At 36.1% G+C, this 24,288-nt stretch overlaps 1 protein-coding gene and 1 long non-coding RNA gene across 2 annotated transcripts in view; one reads left to right on the top strand and one right to left on the bottom strand.

Moving 5' to 3' along the window:
* The window catches only part of LOC106058299 (uncharacterized), an 86,909-nt gene that overhangs the window by 47,973 nt on the left and 14,648 nt on the right, over positions 1–24,288 (bottom strand). The gene's annotated exons all lie outside the window — the stretch shown is intronic.
* On the top strand, positions 1,576–9,652 carry LOC129925047 (uncharacterized). Its single transcript, XR_008776910.1, has 2 exons — positions 1,576–3,849; positions 9,159–9,652. It is a non-coding gene; the product is annotated as an uncharacterized LOC129925047 (long non-coding RNA).

The raw sequence follows: 24,288 nt of genomic DNA, 5'->3' as shown, positions 1-24,288 counted from the left end.
TCTTAACAAAAGCATATCAATGAGTTAAAGTGTTATGTTTAGAATGGCGTGAAGCCGTGTCTGTCAGTCTCAAGATACGAGGCAAGGAGAGGACCAGTTGAATGAATTCAAAGCTGGCAAAAAGCCTGAGAGAAGAATCATGCTTATCTGCATAAGACCCAACTTACCCGCTTTTTAAAGCGAGTGTTGGACTTTAAAGCCATCTTTTGTTCATAGGAAATGAGAAATGTGCTCATCTTTGACCTCGAGATGGGGGGGATCTATATATGTTTAGTAAATAATACATCTGAGATTTGTTAAATGATTTTGTTTAGTCAATAGATCAAATTGTATGTAAACAATCTATGCACTATAATGTGACTCTAACCAAACATTAAAGCAGTCCTAACATCTCGTCATCTAGGGGGGGGGGGGGGACACGTCATTCCGTAACGGCCAATGTAAGCCCATGACCAGATGTTCCCCACAAAGAGGAACCAAACGACAACATCCGTGTCAAGGCCTACTTGCCAACTTTGGTAGAAGTGTAACCCAATGTATTTTGTTCACGGAATTTTGTCATCATGGCTTCGTTAGAAAACATTGAACTTTAAAAAGGAACAAAGATTCGATATTCCTCAGAGATTCGCAAGCCTCCCTTTGTAGATAATAAACTAATAAAGGAGACCAGAAAAAGGTATCGATCCATTAACATAAGAGGCGTATCGATCTTTGTAGACAACGCAACGGTAAGATCTATTTTTCTTTTAGATATGGATATGACTGTTTACTTTCATTTTGTTCTCTTGTTTTTATCTGTACATTTCTTTTATTGATATAAATATTAGTATCATTATAAGGTCGTTATGTTTCATGTTATTGCCATTATAACTAAAATTGACTAATTTTCTGCTATTGTTTTTATGTCTTCTGTAACATGTTATTTTGCAAGGTATAATTGAAATACTGTATAACAAATATTGTTCTTACGATATAAGTTTGGACCCAACTATTTTCACTTATATATAAGGTACAACAAAAGTTGTGTAAATTAAGTATCTTACATATAACGATCGAAAAGTTGTACAACTTTGATATCTCTGTGACAAGAATGATTAGAAAAATGATGCCAGCAACAAAGGTACTTTGGAGATCTACAAACACTAGTTGGTCAGCGTTGATTAGTATTGTGTTGAAGAAATAGGCAGAATTATAAACTATCGATAATGCAACGTCTAACTTAATGATTATATTGTTGGTTGTTGGTTAGCTGTTGGTTAGTTAGCTGTTGGTTAGTTAGCTGTTGGTTAGTTAGCTGTTGATTTGTCGGCTGTTGGTTTATGACGGATGTAGGTTTCTTGGATGGTTTGTCGATCTTTAGAGCCAATGAAGCAGTGAACAAAACTGACCTTGTTCAATTAGAAGTGACCCACGATGATAGAAAGACAGGAACATTAGGGAATCAATTTTGACAAATACAAATAATGTGAAAATATCTGGGGTGTTTTTGGGGGGGAGGAGCAGGGCGATATATATCACTCAATTCTTGAAGAATGTTTGCATGTTTTAAAACATCAGGATAGTCTTAAAAGTGTTAGACACCTTATTTATATAGGTTAGTTATTTTAGTTATTTAGCGACGCACCATAGTAGACGCATATTGAACGGGACTAGTGACGTTTGGGATATGTTGGGTTAGAGACCGGAAAATCAGTTAGCGATAGAACATTCCAGGGTAACGACGTGTTTAGTGACAGAGACTTCTACTGTGGCCCTTTTATCATAATAAATACATGTTGAATAGTTCATCAGAGTCGACTACATCTCTTCACTAGTTAAAATCGATGTGCCAGTTCTTGTTTGTATTGTTGTGCAACTACACGTAATACACCCGGACAATTACACCCAAACGATTGCAGAGTAATTGGTTGACTTCAAGACAGCCTGAACTAGCAACATCACAGTGGCGACCCCGAACCTCGAAGCCGGACCCTGATGAAGCCGAACATCGAACCGGACCTCGAAGCAGAACGTTTACTCAGGTGAGGGTCGTGCACTCGAAGATATAAGATTTCAGCGGAGTACGGCTGAACACAGCAGTATCGCAGAGTGACTTTGTTCTAGATCTACATACAGTCGTCGCCTGTTTGATCGCACGTTCAACGAGCCGTTAACTCAGGGTGACCTTCGTCAGGACAGTAATCATCGTAACGTCTGGTCTACTTAACCAGTATATTATCAAAGCCTGATCTTCATATGCTGAATCGACCTACAACCAGAGAAACCGTTCGTTCATAACGGGTGAGAGATCGTTAGTGAACCTGTTGGACATATTTTTTCTTCGTCGTAGGAGCCACGTCGAGTATCAAGTTTTACCTCGTCAGTTTCGAGAAGGACAGTTTGCCCGCTGTCAGAAGTATTGTGAGTACTACAAGTTTGGTAGCTAACTAAATCGAAATCGCTCTGTCGTCTTACCCTTGGAGAGATTCTTGTGGAGCAGTTTGCTCATTGAACCGGTTGCTTGCCACGTTTATAACGGTCACTGTGTTTAACCTTTGGAAGGTTAGTGAAGTAATCTTTATCATTACTGAACATTGATATATCTAGTATTCGTCGGTCTAGACCATATCTAGACTTGTTAGCAGTGAAGTTGTGGAAACAGCTACATCCACTTAATTTCGTTGAAAACCGTTAATCGTCTAACGGAACGTCGTCGGAGGTGACCTTGGTTTCACCTAGTCTACATTGGACAGTTGGTCTAGTGAAGCAGAGTACAACAGCAAACTTCGTCGTACTACCAGAGTAGCAGCAGAGGCAGTGAACTATTTTAGAGAACCGTTATTCGTCAGCCCAGATCAAGTCATCGTCAAGAAAGTCGTTATTCGTCAGCCCAGATCAAGTCATCGTCAAGAAAGTCGTTATTCGTCAGCCCAGATCAAGTCATCGTCAAGAAATTCGTTATTCGTCAGTCGTCCAGATCAAGTTGCCGTCAAGAGACTGTTATTTGTCAGTAGTCGTCTACACAAGTCAAGTCATCGCCAGAAGAACCGTTAACCTATTCGTCAGTAACTGTGTACACAAGGTCGTCGGAACTACACATACGCTCATCAACAGTCGTCGAAGAAACTGGAACATTTTGCTGTGGCATATCAGGACATCTGTGGCATTACGTGGGATACTGGTAGCACCGGAGAACAGAGTCAGAACTGGAAGAGAGGCAGTGGAATTTGTTGTGATCTAGCATATTCGGGAGTCCGAACAAAGGGATCTTTCTTATCAAAAGCTAAGTGCCATTTTTCTTATTAGTATATGTTTAGATTGCCCTTAGAAATAGATTTTGTCTAAATTTGGTACGTTAGCCTGAGTAAAATCAGGTGGTGCGCCTTAAAACCCGTCGGGGTAGAAGACGTAATTTAGATGAAAAGCTATATTATATATTTAGGATTGTAATTTGTTTTGTTTGTGTAAACGTCATATCCGTTGTTGCCTGGTTACTTCGTGACGTTATCATTGTGTGCCATATTGTCACATCCCAACCCATAGTGATAGTCTCATTTAATTATTTCATTTGTTTATATTATTTTAAATTATTTATTTTTATTAATTTAATTAGATCTGTATTTTTTTTTTTCACTTAATGATAGAAAGTGCGGGTAGGATTCTTTTACTGTGAATCAGACTAAAATAATTTTAGTTTGAGCGGTTAAAATCAAATATGATTTTGCCATGAGAATAATGCCGAAACTGGCTATGTAGTCAAACACTATCGTCTGGCTAAATTTAGATCTGCAAATTATTGTACATCTCTTTGGTACAATTTAATTATCTAGACTCTACTTTGAAATATTATTAAGTTGAAGATGAATGAAGGTAGTACATTCTAGATATATATATCTTGTTGAAGATATATTTGACACTGTATACACATATTTGTTTCGTATGGTGAAATAGAACCATAATCTACTCTAGATCTAGACTCTAGACAGTCCTTGAATTTACTCTAGACACTTCACTGTGACTTCAGTCATACCAGGTTTTAAAATTGATCATAGTTATTCATACTAGATCTAAAAGTCATAGTGCTCTTGATAACTAGATCTAAATAGTATTATTATACATACTATAATATACTGGATTTAAATTTGTGTGTAATACTGGACCTAATATACAGATTTGAATATAACCATAATAACTCAGACTAGATTTATACATTTACTAAATCTATAGATAGAGACATACCATTTAAAATTTGTATAAAAGTGTGGAAAAACTTAAATATAAAATAAGTTTAAAGTATAGCCATAACTAATATAGGCTAAGTAAAAATATATATAAAATATAAAACACAATGGCTACATCATCATATGTGGACCTTAAGGAGGTTAAGGAAACAGCTATGCAGGATGGAAAGGCCATGGAGTTAAAAGGAAAGGACTTAGCAGCTTATGTACAGCAAGTTGTGAAGGAGGAAACGGAACGTCAAAGACAAGAGATAGAAAGACAAGAAGAACGTCAAAGACAAGAGATAGAGAGACAAGATAGGATCAGAAAGGAAGAATATGAGAAGCAAAAAGAGGACCGAGAACATGAAGCTAAAATGGAGAAGATGAGATTGGATGCAGCACAAGCCAGAGCCCAAACTGAACAAGGAAATAACACAAATAACTCAAATAATTATACCACTCAAAGAGACAACCCTAATTCGCAGACATGGCTAAAGAGAAAGATACAAAGTTTTGATGAACAGAAGGATGACATTGGTGATTTTCTGAAAAGATATGAGGCAAAAATGTCTACATTTAATATGCCTGAAGAAGAGTGGTCTGAAATACTGATAGACTTTGTTCATGGTCAAGCTCTAACAATATGCCAAAATCATGACCATCATATTGATGATAGCTATCAGGTTTTAAAAAGAGAATTATTAAATGCCTATGGTCATAATGCTACAACTTTTAGAAAGAAATACTTTGACAATATACCATCATTAGAAATAGAACCCCAAACTACCATTAATATGGAAAAGGATTTCTTCAATAAGTGGGTAAAATTAGAAAAAGTGAATAACTCTTATGAGGGATTAAAAAATTTTATTCTAGTGGACAACTTTGTAAATAAATGTGATCCTCAGTTACAATCTTTTATTAAAGAAAGAAACCCAAAAACTATAGATGAAATAACAGAGATAATGAGAGTATACAAAAATGCATATCCAAATAAACCATTTTCTGATAGGGATAAGAGCAAAGTAGATTTAATAGGATACACCAAAGAAAATGTTGATAGAAGTAGAAATAGAAACAGATCAAATAGTGGAAATAGAAAATATAGTGAAATAACATGTTTTAAATGTCAAGGAAAAGGTCATATAGCAGCTAACTGTAGAAGAGGGAATAGTAGGTCTGGAAGTAGAAATAGATACAATGAACAAAATAACAGTAGATATAGGAGTAGAGATAGGAATGACAGGGGAAATTATAGAAATAGGAGTTACAGTAGGGAATACAAAAGTAAAGGTACAGATAGGGTATATTTCATGGAAGGAAATAGGAACAATTTTGCAGTGTACCCAGGGTTTGTAGATAGAATTCCGGTGGAATTAATCAGGGATTCAGGTTGTAACACCTTGGCAGTAAAAACTAAATTTGTCAAACCTCATTGGTATAAAGGGTTTACTAAGAAAGTAGAATTAGCAGATGGCACTGTAAGGGAATTTAAAGCTATAAGGGTGTACATTGAAACTCCATTTTTCACTGGTTATTGTGATGGCATTGCAATACCAGAAATGAGATATGATATGTTAGTAGGAAACATAAAAGGAGTTAAAGAATGTTCAAGAAAAGAATTAGAAGACTGGCAAAACAAATACAAAAACATAAGACAAAATCATGGAAACATAGAAACACAAAATATAACAAGTATGGTAATAACAAGATCAATGGATAAACAAGATGAGAAACAGGAAAATACAATAAATGTAATAAGTAAGGATGAAGAAAAAGAAACCAGTAATGTAATACAAATAGAAAATACAGATGTTAAGGAAAGTGAGATAGAAAATGAAACACAAAATAGTCTGGAAACACAAATATCTCAAAGTGAAAAAGAAACAACACCCACATTTGCATTAGAACAAATGAATGACAATATTATTGGGAAAATTTATTCAAGAATATCAGATAAAAACAATAATAATCCAATGGAGAAATTTTGTATAGAGAATAAAATATTGTTTAGACAAACAAGTAATGATAACAAGAAAATAAAACAACTTGTCTTACCACAGAAATATTGGAAAGATGTTTTAATCATGACACATGATAATAATTTAGCAGCACATAGGGGAGTAAAGAAATGTTATAGGAATTTGTCAAAACAAGTATTTTGGCCCAAAATGAAAGCAACAATCAACAAATACATAAACTCATGTGACATATGTCAAAAGAGATCTAACAAAAGCCTAGTGAATAAAGCACCTATTCAAGAAATGGATGAACCTACAGCACCATTTCAGAAAGTATCTATTGATTTAATAGGTCCTTTAATTCAAACTGAAAATAATAACAAATACATTCTAACAGTAATAGACATGTTTAGTAGATACCCAGAGGCAATCCCATTATCAAATACAAGTGCAGAAAATATCATTAATGCCATAACTCAAAAAGTAATTACAAGACATGGTATACCTAAAATTATATTGAGTGATCAGGGATCTCAGTTTAAGTCAGAACAATTTAAGAAATGGACTAAACAATACAATATACAGCACATATACTCTTCGGTTTACCACCCGGCGAGTAACGGTTTATGTGAACGATATGGTGGATCATTAAAAAGATCACTAACAAAGATAATTCAGAATAATCAGAACAAGTGGGATCATTACATTAACTATGTACTATTTGCTCATAGAAACAACATCCATGAAGCAACACAATTTTCACCATATGAAATAATACATGGAAGAAAACCCAGAGATGAATTAGATGTTTTTAAAGAAAATCTAATAGACAATGAGAATAAATTAAATAATGACAGTGAAACAACAATCACAACAGAATTGAAAGAAATATGGACTCAAGCATATAACAACAATAAGAAATATAAACAAAGTGCTCATGAGAATCTAAATAAGAAAAGACAATTGAAAACACTAGAAGTAGGAAACAACGTATTAATATTAATAAATGACCTGAAAAATAAAATTGGTAAACAATGGAAAGGTCCATTTAAGGTGATAAAACAAATTAGTGATGTCAATTATCAAATTGAAATAAATGGGAAAGTTAAAACATATCACATAAATAATTTGAAACTATATCATGATAGAGAAGATGAGTTGATACAAAACATTCAGGAGGAAATAGAAAATAAATTTTCAGAAAGAGAAGAATGCTTGATGATAATAACAAATGAAAATCATAATGAAAATGATATTAAGGAAATACCTGTAATAGAAACAAAAGAGAATCAAACTTGGCAAAAGATTAATCTTAATAATCTAACTAAGGAAAAGTCAAAAGATATAACTAAAATAATACAGGAATACAAAGAAATTTTTTCCAGCATACCAGGAAAAACTAATATTATTAAACATGACATTAAAGTAACAGACCCAAAACCTATCAAACTTAAGCCATATAGAATACCGATACATTTACAAGACAAAGTAAAGAAAGAAATAGACAATTTACTAGAATCAGGTATAATTGAGCCATCAACATCTCCTTATGCTTCACCAATTGTGATAGCCAAAAAGAAGAATGGAGATATAAGGTTATGTATTGATTATAGGAAACTTAACAACATCACAGAATTTGACCCATATCCAATGCCAAATATAGAGGATATTTTACATAAATTAAATGGAGCAAAATTTTTTACTAAATTGGATTTAACTAAAGGTTATTGGCAAATACCTTTAACAGAAAATGCAAAACCTTACACAGCATTTGTAACACCATATGGTATTTTTCAATGGAATTATATGAGTTTTGGATTAGTAAATGCACCTGCCACATTTAATAGAATGATGAACATGATAATTGGAAACAAAGAAAATGTTATTTGCTATTTGGATGACATATGTATTTTTAATAATAGTTGGGAGGAACATTTGGTAGATGTAAAAGAAGTATTCAAAATAATAAAAGAAAGTGGACTTACAATTCAAGCAGAAAAAGTAGAAATAGGATTGGAGGAAATAATTTTCTTAGGACATAAAGTAAATAACAACATGATTAGCCCTATTGAAGATAACATAAAGAAAGTACTTAATATTGAAATACCTACAACAAAAAGACAAATTAAAAGCATATTAGGAATAGTAAAGTATTACAGAAAGTTTATAAAGAACTTAGCAGAAATAGTGAATCCACTAAATGACTTACTTAAAAAAGGAAAACCTCAAAAAGTAGTTTGTAATGAGGAATGTGTGAAAGCTATTGACAGAATTAAAGATGTTTTTAGTCATGAACTAATATTAAGACTACCTGATAAAGACAAAATATTTTATGTCACAACTGATGCATCTGGTAATGCTATTGGTGGTTGTTTAATGCAGAACTATGATAACTTACATCCTATATTATATGTAAGTAGAAAATTGTCAGAGGCAGAGAAAAAATATAGTGTCATTGAAAGAGAAGCCTTAGCTGTAATATGGGTAATTACTAAGCTAGAGAGCTATTTAATAGGAAGGAAATTCATATTATTAACTGATCATAAACCTATTCAGTATATACAGCAAAAGAGCATGAAAAACAGTCGTGTTTATAGATGGTTCTTAGCACTACAGGAGTATAAATTTGAAGTGAAAGCTATTAGTGGAGCTGTGAATATTGTAGCTGATTTATTGTCTAGAATGACATTGAAGTGAAACAGTTTTGTAAATAAACTATGATTATATTGATTATGTAATATATATTAATATATTGACACCATTTATATGTTATGAAAAGGGAGATAAGTAAAGTTGATGTTAAGCATTTAAAAGTAAGTATGGATATTTTTTTTGTGTGAATCATTTCATATATCATTGACGAAAGTTAGTTCTATGGAAAAGGGTGAGTATAAAAGAAAAATGGACAAAAGCGTATAAAAGGGTGGTAAGAAAAAATGTATTGAATGTGTAAATAAAGTCTGTAATTGTTTTTTGAAATATTGTATTTTATCAGATTACTGCCAGTGAAGAACATTTGAGATGTGTAGGACATGCCCATAGGATGCCACATTTTCCTCTATGATGAACTGTATACCAATGAAGATGATTCTGGAATGTTATGAACTGTTATGAACATTGACATGAATATGAGGAACTGTCAAGATGAAGATGTCAAGATGAAGAGATCAAGATTTTATGTTTGTGGTCTTCCCCTTAAATTGAAAATGCCCTTGTAAGACTTGACAGTAGTGGAAAAATATTGACATATTTTTTTTTCAAGGGGGGGAGGAATCTGTTAGACACCTTATTTATATAGGTTAGTTATTTTAGTTATTTAGCGACGCACCATAGTAGACGCATATTGAACGGGACTAGTGACGTTTGGGATATGTTGGGTTAGAGACCGGAAAATCAGTTAGCGATAGAACATTCCAGGGTAACGACGTGTTTAGTGACAGAGACTTCTACTGTGGCCCTTTTATCATAATAAATACATGTTGAATAGTTCATCAGAGTCGACTACATCTCTTCACTAGTTAAAATCGATGTGCCAGTTCTTGTTTGTATTGTTGTGCAACTACACGTAATACACCCGGACAATTACACCCAAACGATTGCAGAGTAATTGGTTGACTTCAAGACAGCCTGAACTAGCAACATCACAAAGGCTACATAATTTAAGATTGTTGAATATCGTAGAACAGATACAGACAAAGTGCTACTTTCAATGACCATTAACATCGGACATTGAAAGTAACAGAAGAACTTGAACTAAAACTCATCCAATGAACGTTCAAACATTCCTGGTATCTTGTCGTTGACTTAACAATAGTCTTGGAGCTTAACAAAGAGATTCTCGTCAGTACTAGTGAAAGGAGCGGTCATCTCGTCCTGCCGGCACCAGGGAATGGTTTAACCTACATTATATCAAGATACAAAAATACATTGGAGCTAGTAGAAAAGGGGAAATAAATCGTTGTCTAAAGACAGATTGGAGAAACGCGCGAGGACAAAAACGACAAAAGTCCCAGGAAATATAAATAGATCTGGACGTTAGACCTACACAATTAGAGAAATGAAATGGAAATACTAACAAAAACATTGGAAAAACTGTGGTGTTGAATAGCAGACGATTTTGGATTTTCACGAGAAACTAATCAATGTCAAGGACGCTAAACTGATCTTCAATGTTGAAAACTAATTTTAAAAAAAAAATGAGGTACAAACAGAAGAGCTTAGAGACAATTGTTTTCTGCAGGGTTTAAATAAAAAACATAGTTTATCCACACTTCCTTCAGTCTGTACACAGAATACACCAAATAGTAATGAACGGAATACACCAAATAGTAATGAACGGAATACACCAAATAGTAATGAATGGAATACACCAAATAGTAATGAACGGAATACACCAAATAGTAATGAACGGAATACACCAAATAGCAGTGAACGGAATACACCAAATAGTAATGAACGGAATACACCAAATAGCAATGAACGGAATACACCAAATAGCAATGAACGGAATACACCAAATAGTAATGAACGGAATACACCAAATAGCAGTGAACGGAATACACCAAATAGTAATGAACGGAATACACCAAATAGCAGTGAACGGAATACACCAAATAGTAATGAACGGAATACACCAAATAGCAATGAACGGAATACACCAAATAGTAATGAACGGAATACACCAAATAGTAATGAACGGAATACACCAAATAGCAGTGAACGGAATACACCAAATAGTAATGAACGGAATACACCAAATAGCAGTGAACGGAATACACCAAATAGTAATGAACGGAATACACCAAATAGCAATGAACGGAATACACCAAATAGCAATGAATGGAATACACCAAATAGCAGTGAACGGAATACACCAAATAGCAGTGAAAGGAATACACCAAATAGTAATGAACGGAATACACCAAATAGCAGTGAACGGAATACACCAAATAGTAATGAACGGAATACACCAAATAGTAATGAACGGAATACACCAAATAGCAATAAACGGAATACACCAAATAGCAGTGAACGGAATACACCAAATAGCAGTGAACGGAATACACCAAATAGTAATGAACGGAATACACCAAATAGCAATGAACGGAATACACCAAATAGTAATGAACGGAATACACCAAATAGTAATGAACGGAATACACCAAATAGCAGTGAACGGAATACACCAAATAGTAATGAACGGAATACACCAAATAGCAGTGAACGGAATACACCAAATAGTAATGAACGGAATACACCAAATAGCAATGAACGGAATACACCAAATAGCAATGAATGGAATACACCAAATAGCAGTGAACGGAATACACCAAATAGCAGTGAACGGAATACACCAAATAGTAATGAACGGAATACACCAAATAGCAGTGAACGGAATACACCAAATAGTAATGAACGGAATACACCAAATAGTAATGAACGGAATACACCAAATAGCAATGAACGGAATACACCAAATAGCAGTGAACGGAATACACCAAATAGCAGTGAACGGAATACACCAAATAGCAGTGAACGGAATACACCAAATAGTAATGAACGGAATACACCAAATAGTAATGAACGGAATACACCAAATAGCAGTGAACGGAATACACCAAATAGCAATGAAAGGAATACACCAAATAGCAATCTTTTCCGTCTTAGAAAAAGTAATGATCTTTAGTTTTCAAAGTTTAGAAATAATGCAAAATCATTTCTCGGATTCTCTTTAGATTGGGCTATTTATCACACAACTGTATATTCACGCAAATATATATGAAACAAGGCCATTTCCTGTTTGTTTCCATTAAGATAATGTTTCAAAAATCCTGGATCGAAATAATTCATGTCTGTTGATTTTAATAATCTTATGTACATTTAAATAGATTGATTACCAAAATCTTTCTAGATTATTTATCTAAAAATTGCAAAATAATAATTATGAGACGAGAGTACTCTTATTTGTGATGTTCAATTACTAGATCTAGATCTAAAAATTAAATTATATGTTACATAGGTTAGGGTTGAAAATAAAAATTAAAAAAAAAAATTAAAAAAAAAAGTTCCTTCTTATGACTACTTTACAAAACAACGCCTTGTTTCAACTTTTTAAAAAAGTTTCACATTTTTTTGTAGTGTTAGAAGATCTCCATATATATTTTTAAAAAAGACAATCCTCCATTATCAAAGTTTTAAGAATTAATTTAATTTGCTATGAAAAATTATAACTGTCAAACTATAGCTTTCTCTGTGTGGTCAACGAGCTAGTAATTCTTTTATTAGCGATACACATCAACTGTTAAATTTCTAGGAAAATTGTTAGAGCCGTTTTTGGAGATCAGCTGGCCAGGTTCCTGGATCCAGGTTTCTGCAGGTTTTATAAAAGATGAACTTTTTTTTTTACACCTGTTTGAGTCAAAAGTTGTTATGAGTTTTGTATTTGTCTTTTCTTGAATTTGTTGTTGTTTTTTAGCAGTGATTCTAGACATCAGTGTTTCAATGTTTCCTTTAATTTTATTTGTTAATTACAGATTCTCGTCTTTTCAAACAGACGGTCAAATATTCCCTGTAGCTATGTCAGCCATTCCCTGATAGATCTTTTTTTCAGGTATTCTTAAACATTTCAGAGAGGGGGGGGGTTCCTCAAGGTCTTACGCGTCTCATCTAAATTTACATCTGTCTCTGACATTTCATCTTTCCATTAAGTGTCAACAGGTTTGAGATTTGGTTTCTCTTTACCACCTCTCTACCTCTTTCTCCGTCTTTCTCTCTTTCTCTCTCTCCCCCTCCTCTGTATCTCTTAATATCTCGCCCTCTCACTCTATCTCTCCTTCTCTCTCTCATCCTTCTCTCTCTCTCTCTCTCTCTCTCTCTCTCTAGTTTTTGTCATAAGTTTATCTCCAGAAACATTCTACGTTGCTGTTTTTTTAAAACTCTATAGCTGTGTCGAAAACCCAACATTCAATAAATTAACAATGTCTTAACAGATCAGTTTTCGTTCAAGACAAAAAAAAATAATGATAATTTTCATCCTAACAAACCGAAATATTGATTTTTTTTCGCCTGCACAACATTTCTTAAAGCAAGAGATAGCCTTAACCAGGACTTGGGGGGCGGGGGAATGGGGTAGAAAATGTGGCTACGGGCAGAGGGAAGATGCGTCATTTTTTGTGACAATTTTTCCCCTACAAACTCCATCAAATGAAGTTTCTCTGACCCCACCCCCTCCCTGTGATATTCCTCAAGCTGCTTAACGACGGATGAAATCATGTCCCTGAACTTTTTCAAAATTTATTGGACAAAGGGGTCAACTGACATCAGGGTCAGCTGCTAGAACGCGCCGCTGAGGTCGAAGCTAAGCCTGGACCAAGCCTAGGGTTCAATGGGCCGCTCATTGCAATGTTGACGGAAGCAATGGCCAGGGATTAGCGCGTGTGTCGCTCATTGAAATGGCTTAAGATGGAACCCCCCTACTGAGTCTCTAATAGAAATAAAGTCAGCATCTCAAACATTAGAATTTGTCTTACAGTTTGTACATTAGGAAAAATACATTATAACTAACTTATTATTTATTGTTGCTAATTTATTGATGCCGAGATTCCACAAACTCTCTTTAAGAGTTAATGTTTATTATGTCTTGTTAAAAAAAAAACATCATGATATACTGTTGAGTAAATCTTGTCTGAGTCCTTCTTGACTTCATGTATGCGCCTTTCTCCTAGACGTAGACACTGTCAGAGTCAACTATGAGCTAAATGTTGTAGATCACTTTCTGTGACTGATTCCTAGATCCCTAAAAGGCCTGTTTCATTTCTATAATCATTGAACGGTATGTGTCTATTAAAGACTTTCATACATGGCTTAAAATCTACATGAACCTCACTTAGTATAACTTCAGCTTCAACTAATAATATTACTTCAACTAATAAAACTTTAATTACTGGACCCGCTAATATCACAAAACTTATAACTCTACTAATCGAGGACTAAGCGAGGACCATCGCTCTACAAGAACTACTACTATGCGAGGACCCCGTCTAACTGACTTTCCCCTAATTTATAATTTTCTTTATCGTACATTCCAGAATCGTGGAAACTTCTCCCCTAATTATTTTAGTAACTTTGACCTTCTAGAAGCTGACGTATGCAATTTTTTTTTCCCTTAACCTCTTTCTTTGATTGGATACCTAAAATTAACTTGTTTACGCTGGACACTTGCACTGGTTTGACCTCGCTTCTAGAAACTGGTCGAAATAGGTCACAGACTCGACCCATGACAGATCTACGAAAGTGAACATATAAATTGGGGGTCTATGAGATGTCAGCGGGGGTCTACGATAATGGATTTCATTTAAGGAGGTCGTGATTTTATTTTTCACTTACCAATCAGGTAATTCTTCCCTACACTAATAGATGATTTGTATCTTAGTCAATCCTATAAATAGTTATCCTGATATTCAAACGAAAAATTGTTCTATTCAATTTCAATACTTATTTAAATAGCTTAATTTTGTCTTCATGCAATTAATGTTTAAAAAATAGCAATGTAGACCGTACAGCGTTGATTATTTAAAATTTGGATTCCTTCCTTCCTTGTCAAACAAGCGGTTGCCTAAATGCCTTACAATATCTCTTTACGTATAACAAAATACGGACAATAGCATAGGTCAAACGTTGATTAAACTAGCTATTTTACACAAACCTAGATCTGTTATTATTAAGGAATTTCTTTAATACAGTTGAAAGGTACATCGGTGACATTAGTTACAAAAGTAAAACCTCATATGTAAAAAGTTTGGGAACCACTGGTTTAAACTTAGAAGCTTCTATCTATAGTAGTGATTAATTTCCTCAACATTGTTTTCATGCTTTAAAAAAAAATTACATTGGAATTTGAGGACATCTCAATCATAACGTTTGATCTCAATCATAACGTTATTGATATTTGTTTAAAAAACACTATTTTGAGTGCACCCTAATGAGATACAATCTGCAAGAAAATGTACTTTCTATTTTTAATATATTTTAAAACAACAACAACAACAAAAGTGATAAAAATTTGACTAACGTTGTTTTCGTCTTATCTTATGCATTGAAATGAACGTTGGTTGGGTAAATGTCACGTGAACTTTTTTTTTTTGTTTTATTTGTGGCCTTGGCTGTTAGAAGATTATTCTCTTCCCCCCTCCTCCCTCTCCCCAGCCACTCTCCTCTGATAAATGGAACAAAGAGTAAAATAAAAGATGAAGTAAGAGAAAACAGAGACAATAGACAAAGAGAGATTCAGAGAGAGAGAGAGAGAGAGAGAGAGAGAGATTCAGAGAGAGAGAGAGATATTCAGAGATAGAGAGATTCAGAGAGAATAGAGAGAGAGAGATTCAGAGAGATAGAGAGAGAGATTCAGAGAGATAGAGAGAGAGATTCAGAGATAGAGAGATTCAGAGAGAATAGAGAGAGAGATTTAGAGAGATAGAGAGATTCAGAGATAGAGAGAGATTCAGAGAGATAGAGAGATTTAGAGAGAGAGAGATTCAGATAGAGAGAGATTCAGAGATAGAGAGATTCAGAGAGAATAGAGAGAGAGAGATTCAGAGAGATAGAGAGAGAGATTCAGAGAGATAGAGAGAGAGATTCAGAGATAGAGAGATTCAGAGAGAATAGAGAGAGAGAGATTCAGAGAGATAGAGAGATTTAGAGAGATAGAGAGATTCAGAGAGATAGAGAGAGAGATTCAGAGAGATAGAGAGAGAGATTCAGAGATAGAGAGATTCAGAGAGAATAGAGAGAGATTCAGAGAGATAGAGAGATTCAGAGAGAGAGATTCAGAGATAGAGAGATTCAGAGAGAATAGAGAGAGATTCAGAGATAGAGAGATTCAGAGAGAATAGAGAGAGAGAGAGATTCAGAGAGAGAGAGATTCAGAGAGATAGAGAGATTCAGAGAGATAGAGAGAGAGATTCAGAGATAGAGAGAGATTCAGAGAGATAGAGAGATTCAGAGAGAGAGAGAGAGATTCAGAGATAGAGAGATAGAGAGATAGAGATTAAAAGAGAGAGAAATATAGTAAAAAATGATTAAGAAAGATTTAAAAAAAACGACACAGAAGAAACTGACAAACTGGAGATAAAAATAGGATACTCTTTCGCTGTTCTTTAGATTGCCCCGATTTCTGAAGCCATTGTCTGGAGACCAATGATTCTCAAGTTATATTTTCCTCCTATATGTTCTAGAATAACTCTAAAGTCAAGGTTAACTCTTACAACGCTTTGCTTCAATAAAACATTTCAACAGTGGTTCAGCTTTTTGTAAAAGTGTCCTCGGAATCCTTACCCGAATTACTCTTCAATAAGTCTGCACGATGTAGGGCGAGAACCGTCGAATTAGAGACTTAATTGTAGATGTCACAGCCATCCCTGGGGCTACCACAACAAGAAGGTCAAGGAAGACCATTAGAGAGCCCTGTCTGTTCGTTGAAGTTTTGTAAAAATAATTACCCGACCTTCAGTCAACAGGGACACTGATTGTAGTCACCAAGAAGACTAGAGTGTATGGCTGTTCTGAGGACAGAGTGGGACCTTATGGCTAATTTACGGAAACAAGTTCTTGGAAAAAAAAGGTTTGGACTAAATGAATAAAAATAAAACAAACAGCTAAAAAGTAAGACAGAGAGAGAGAGAGAGAAAGAGAGAGAGAGATGACAGGAAACAGAGACGAAGTAATGGTGAATGAATGGAAGGAGTTAGTATCAGTAAATGTAAGAACTGAACAAGACATACGGAAATAAGGAGAAAGGAGTTTAAGTTTGGGAGAAAGCAAAATGGAAACAAAAAAAGAGAGTAACTAGAAAGAAGAAAGAACAAACTAAAAAAAAGGAATTGACTTTAAAAAAAAGGAATATGTGTATAAAAAAAGAAAGAAAGAAAGAGAGAACTGAAGAAAAAAAAAGCTACACAGTTACAGTGTTTACAAAATTAGCGAGTAATAAAATAAAGTAGCAAAAAAATATTTAAAAAATGCATTTTAAAAAAAAGCTTATATTGAGCGTTAGTTGTATCAATTAGTTTTGATCAGTCATGTAATTACATTAGTAATAGATCTAGACTGACAATAATAAATCTGTGCGACTAAAAAAAAATTTTTATCAATTGTTTTTTGTTTAGCGCATTTTCATGCCTTTAGCTTTCGCACCTCATCCTATTAAATGTCTGGCCCTATTGGAACGGGGGGGGGGGGAAAGAAAGAAAGTAGTATTTGGGTGATCGCTTTTTAAATGTATTTATAAAACAAAAACACTAAAAAATACAAAAAGTGAGCGACTTGAATTCGAACTCGAGTGCTTAGGCCTCCCTGGTTAAGTACGGTAACCACTGTGCCAGAAAGCTGCTCACTAAAACATTTTTTTTACTTATTTATAGTTTTCTTGCAAACTTTTTTCTACATACAATAAAGGGGACTAATTCAACTAGTACAACTTTATCAGTCAAGTAAAACTTCCTTCCATTGTTCGAGATACCAAATAAAATAATTAATTAGGAATAGTGAATTAACTAATTGGTTAATAGATTCTTGTGTTGTCAGGTAAAAGAAATAATTGTGCAAAAATTTCAGCTTGATCCAAGATAGGTTGTGGGGGAAGTAAAGTGTACAAACGTTTAACCAGACAGACAGACAGACAGAGTGAGTGAGTGATATAAGCTTCGTAAAAAACATGTAATCTTAGTTTCCTTGTCTATATTTAAAGTTAATTTAAAATGCCATCCTCTAATAGATTCTAATAACTAAATATAACTAACGCTTGCCATATTCATGATGGGTCGATCGATACAAAACGCCGCCCCCGGGTATGCCTCATCGTGGCACCTGGGTGGAAACGGCTACTTGAGGGGGTAGCTAGGCTAAATGAATGGCGAAACATAACTCCCGTGGGGATGCCCACGGGTAGACGAGAGTCAACCTCTTGCACGGGCGGGGTTGTAAAAAAGTCCCCACAAACACGTCCCACATCCATGCGCTGTTCCACAAAGGGACCGTTACATAAATGGCGGGTCCCGCACAGTTAGCTTGGTACAACGAAGAAAAATGGCGGAGGCTTCTGGTGCCCTCGGCCTTCGGCCATGTGCAGCCAAGCATGCGTCGGGGGCCAAAGGCATTGGAAACAGCAATGCTTTACATAGGCATTGACTCGGGTCTCTCTCAAACAGAACTGTGTTCTCACAGGTTTTTTTTTTTTTACTGTTTGGCGTCCAAACAGGTTTTTTTTCAAACTTAGGGCTCGAAGAGCCTTCGGCTCAGCCCTTGGAAATCAACAAGGTAACGCCGCCTCCTCTCAGAGGCTTATCTATGGTCCCTCTTTTCTTTTCCTAACTCGGCCTTTTTATCAGACTTACAATTTTATCCTCCAATTCCCTCATTCCAACCATTATCTGGCTACATCATAGAGTTCATTATAGTGAAACAAAACTACAAATCTGGTCTGACCATCCCTACTCTGTGTTATTCTGTATTCAAAATCTGACATATTCTTGAATAATCATAATAATGGTATTGTCTTCGATTACGAAGATTAAGGATAAAGTGCAGTTTTTCACAAGGCTATGTAAATCCAGTTGCGACCTGCATATTTTTCCACATATAATGCAGAGAAAGCTGTTGTCCTCCGGGGGTCAATTTAAGTTTTCTTTGCTACCTCTTCGCCTGTACTCTACAAGAGCTTTCGCCTGGGCCGTCTGTATCACGCTGCCTCCATGAGCGCTCTCCAAGTGTCAAAGACCATCTGGTACCAGATACTTTCCTCTACGCCAGTGAGGGCAAAAAGGCGTCAAAGTGGATGGGGCATCTCTGTTACGCCGTCCTCCTTGAAGATAGCTTTTGGCATGCGGTCGTCCTCATGCGGGCTAAGTGTCCGACCCAGCACAGCTGTCGAATGTGAAGTAGTGTTGAATAAAGCAATATGTTATAGGCCACTTCTAATATTACTTTTCTAGTTCTTGTAGCTTGAAGGTACAGTGACCTAGTCTTGTAGCTTGAAGGTACAGTGACTTGTCTTGTAGCTTGAAGGTACAGTGACCTAGTCTTGTAGCTTGAAGGTACAGTGACTTGTCTTGTAGCTTGAAGGTACAGTGACCTAGTCTTGTAGCTTGAAGGTACAGTGACCTAGTCTTGTAGCTTGAAGGTACAGTGACTTGTCTTGTAGCTTGAAGGTACAGTGACCTAGTCTTGTAGCTTGAAGGTACAGTGACTTGTCTTGTAGCTTGTAGGTACAGTGACCTAGTCTTGTAGTATGAAGGTACAGTGACCTAGTATTGTAGCTTGAAGGTACAGTGACCTAGTCTTGTAGTATGAAGGTACAGTGACTTGTCTTGTAGCTTGTAGGTACAGTGACCTAGTCTTGTAGTATGAAGGTACAGTGACCTAGTCTTGTATCTTGAAGGTACAGTGACCTAGTCTTGTAGTGTGAAGGTACAGTGACTTGTCTTGTAGCTTGAAGGTACAGTGACCTAGTCTTGTAGCTTGAAGGTACAGTGACCTAGTCTTGTAGTATGAAGGTACAGTGACTTGTCTTTTAGCTTGAAGGTACAGTGACCTATGACTTCATTCTAACCTTGTCAACCTCTTCGAATGACCTCGTATTTAACCTTTCACACCAACATTGCCTGTTAAGGAATGCTCTCTGTGACATATCCCTATTTATGCGACTGACACATTGTGCAAGTCCTGTTGGTTTTGACACGCCACTCCATGCACAGTGCAGGTCCAAACACCAGAGCGAATGAAATAAAAGGCTGATTTAGTCTCGAACTCTGACCTCTGTCCCACGAGGCTTCAATGTTGTTGTTTTTTTCTTTAGCTTATTCACGCTTACTTCCTGGGTATCAGACATATTGTGTCTGTGTTTTTTAAAGAGCCTTATCGTCTGACGGTGGAGATTATTTTGACGTGGTGGACTTGCATTATAGCCTTGTACACTTCCCTGGATAAAACTTGGTTTTGTTTTTCAAAGTGTCTGGGTTTTACGCTACAATGTGTTCGAGTAATCCTATCCACACTATTGACACGTCGACAATGCTCCTGCGTCTATTGTTATTTTACACAACAACTCTGAACAAATATAGATTTGCTCCAGGTCGGGAGCTTCTTTTCTATTGGGCTTTACTAAACAACGTTGTAACTATAGCTTAGAATTTTAGATAGTTAGATAGCTTTCATGTCACCCAAGCTCTACGATTTAAACTCAAGGAGGACAATCACTGTAACTCCCCCACCCTCCTAAAGAAATCCCGAGATACTTGATCTAGATGTCAAATACAAAATAGAGGAATGTGATTTTAAATACCAGTACTTTAAACAGACAAAAGCAATTTGAGATGGTCGAGGTCACTAGCCTCACGACGAGAATGGAAATATCAACAGGATTGTATGGAATTCATCATTGAATATGCTCATTCACCCTGACCTTGCCTTAGTAATGCACTTTTACTACTTAGAGTAGATGGTAAGTTGGAGAACCTGTTGGATGTAAATGTGAGCAGAGTCGACAGTGAAACGCTACGGTGCGATCTATGAGACGAACACTCTTAAGGCACGACCTATGAGACGTATACTCTTAAGGCACGATCTATGAGACGAACACTCTTAAGGCACGACCTATGAGACGAATACTCTTAAGGCACGATCTATGAGACGAACAATCTTAAGGCACGATCTATGAGACGAACACTCTTAAGGCACGACCTATGAGACGAATACTCTTAAGGCACGACCTATGAGACGAACACTCTTAAGGCACGACCTATGAGACGAACACTCTTAAGGCACGATCTATGAGACGAACACTCTTAAGGCACGATCTATGAGACGAACACTCTTAAGGCACGATCTATGAGACGAACACTCTTAAGGCACGACCTATGAGACGAACACTCTTAAGGCACGACCTATGAGACGAACACTCTTAAGGCACGATCTATGAGACGAACACTCTTAAGGCACGATCTATGAGACGAACACTCTTAAGGCACGATCTATGAGACGAACACTCTTAAGGCACGATCTATGAGACGAACACTCTTAAGGCACGATCTATGAGACGAACACTCTTAAGGCACGATCTATGAGACGAACACTCTTAAGGCACGATCTATGAGACGAACACTCTTAAGGCACGATCTATGAGACGAACACTCTTAAGGCACGATCTATAAGACGAACACTCTTAAGGCACGATCTATGAGACGAACACTCTTAAGGCACGATCTATGAGACGAACACTCTTAAGGCACGACCTATAAGACGAACACTCTTAAGGCACGATCTATGAGACGAACACTCTTAAGGCACGATCTATGAGACGAACACTCTTAAGGCACGATCTATGAGAAAAAACTCTTAAGGCACGATCTATGAGACGAACACTCTTAAGGCACGATCTATGAGACGAACACTCTTAAGGCACGATCTATGAGACGAACACTCTTAAGGCACGATCTATAAGACGAACACTCTTAATTAAGGCACGATCTATGAGACGAACACTCTTAAGGCACGATCTATGAGACGAACACTCTTAAGGCACGACCTATAAGACGAACACTCTTAAGGCACGATCTATGAGACGAACACTCTTAAGGCACGATCTATGAGACGAACACTCTTAAGGCACGATCTATGAGACGAACACTCTTAAGGCACGATCTATGAGACGAACACTCTTAAGGCACGACCTATAAGACGAACACTCTTAAGGCACGACCTATAAGACGAACACTCTTAAGGCACGATATATGAGGCGAACACTCTTGAGGCACGATCTATGAGACGAACACTCTAAAGGCACGATATATGAGGCGAACGAAAGAAACGGTAAGGAGATTTTTCAGTAGGGAGAAAGTGTTGGAACGTTTGATGAAATGTGTTATACTGCAAATTTAGAAACATACTTGAGAGTTAAGTATTTACAGTAGCGTACAAGGGTTCAAGTAATATGATATAATAAACCAAATTGAGTCATCTTGTTAGTTTTTGTTCATTTACAATAAGGCATTCAATGTAGAGACTACCTTTTGCAGGTACTCATGTCAATACACTCAACTAGGTTTTGACTTCTGGCACGTCTAGCGAATGGTCTAAATCCGATCAATTTAAATAATTTTTTTTTCTAGAGCCCATATGGCATCCAATAATCATGGGTCAGGACGCAATGGTTTCTACGCTACTGGTTATTAATAAAGAAGTTTTTAACGCTCATATTACTAGATGGCTTCCTGGTCAAATGGTATGCTCTCTGAACTTTCGTCTCGAAAGTCTCGGGTTCGAGCCCTGCTTGCCTCCATCACCGGCAATCCCTGGGGAGGCTTAGGATTAAATGTAATACTCTTCCATTCTGAAGGAGCACCCGAAACATGTGAAATAAAAACATTACTAGAGAGTAAAGGGTTAATAGAAGCACACAAAAGATGCCGTAGCCTAAGCATTCAGCTAACTACAAACCTTGATTTGAAGAAATACATCATGGATAGCGAGACACAATGCAGTTATTTAAAAAACATTAAGTTTAAAATAAAACAAGAAAGACAGTGGGGGGGGGGGGAGAAATTATAATTATATGCGCATTGCGACATTCATGTCAATCCACAGTAAACAAAGACGCTAGTGGCGACCTTTAAAGATGAGTGAACTGCTTGGGAAGAAAGGGTTAAGTTGATGTCAAGCTAAGCATGCTCGATGTTTTCCAAGAAACAACCAAAATATAAAAGTACTTTGAAAAAAAACAACAAAGGTTATCAAAGGGGGTAAATTCCATATTTACAAATATATAGGCCTATATCCGTAATGTAGAACATATTTCCCTTTTTCAATATCAAACAAAAAAATTACCAATTATTAATTGACAATTTTTAAAATTTTTTAGTTGGTTTATGTTTTGTTAGGTACAAAAGAATAATCGTGGAAAGTTTCAACTTGATTCGAGAATGGGTTTGGGAGCAATAACGTGTACGTTGCCTGTCAGAGGGCGGCACTTCTGCACACCTGCCACATCACCAGAAAATTCCTCAGTGGAAACGGATAAAGGGAGACTACAATGGATTGTGTCTCTCTTTAACGCAACTCGACCCTGGCAGCGCCAGAGAATGGCTACTCGTTCGTTTCTAACAATAATAATTTATAATAATAATAATAATCTAAGGAACGTTTGTAATTTGTAAAATAAGAATTTCCCCAGACAAAACTTCTCAGACAAAAAAGTCTTCTTGCTGCCCACATTATTTTTGTATGCGCCATTAGGTGTTATTGTTTGTTTTGTAGCTGAGGAAGGCCTCGTGGCCCAAACGTCCTTTGTTTTAATTGGTCCGGCAGGGTTACATATATGCATGTTTTTTCTATACAGCCATTTGGTAGTAGAGGCGAAACGTGACATCAATGTAGACATGATCTGGACTGGGCTGGACTAGACAATTTTGCTCTCGTTACGAACGGCATATATTTTGCTTTGAATACATTTGAATAGATTAATCTGACTGGCTTGATTGGTTTATTGCCTGGATTAGTTTATGTGGCTTGATGTGACTGTGGTGAATCAGTTTATTAATTGACTTTTTCATGTCTGTAAGTTTTTTGCTTTTCAATCCACCTTATGTGCACTCAACGCATGCATAATGTAATATTGAAATAAAAAAATAAAAATAGTGTTCTGTTCTTGGTGAGTGAGAATGAAGGGTAGAGAACTAGAGAATAAAACGCAACGCATAATTCATATGAATTATTCTTAACGTCCCTTGTTACATAACAACTTGTTACAATCTACTATTATCTTCAAGTCCCTTGGTTTTTTAGACTTGATTGAGAGGCTTGTCTACTGTGAATCTCAACAAGTGAGAGGCTTGTTTAGTGTGAATTTTAACTAGTGAGAGGCTTGTCTAGTGTGAATCTCATCAATTGAGAGGCTTGTCTAGTGTGAATCTTATCAAGTGAGAGGCTTGTCTAGTGTGAATCTCATCAATTGAGAGGCTTGTCTAGTGTGAATTTCATCAATTGAGATGCTTGTCTAGTGTAAATCTTATCAAGTGAGAGGCTTGTCTAGTGTGAATCTTATCAAGTGAGAGGCTTGTCTAGTGTGAATCTTATCA

This window comes from Biomphalaria glabrata, chromosome 3 (genome assembly GCF_947242115.1).
Source record: "Biomphalaria glabrata chromosome 3, xgBioGlab47.1, whole genome shotgun sequence".
In the NCBI taxonomy this organism is placed as follows: Eukaryota; Metazoa; Mollusca; class Gastropoda; family Planorbidae; genus Biomphalaria; species Biomphalaria glabrata.
Note: the sequence above shows the minus strand (reverse complement) of the source record. Positions and strands in the feature narration are given on the sequence as shown.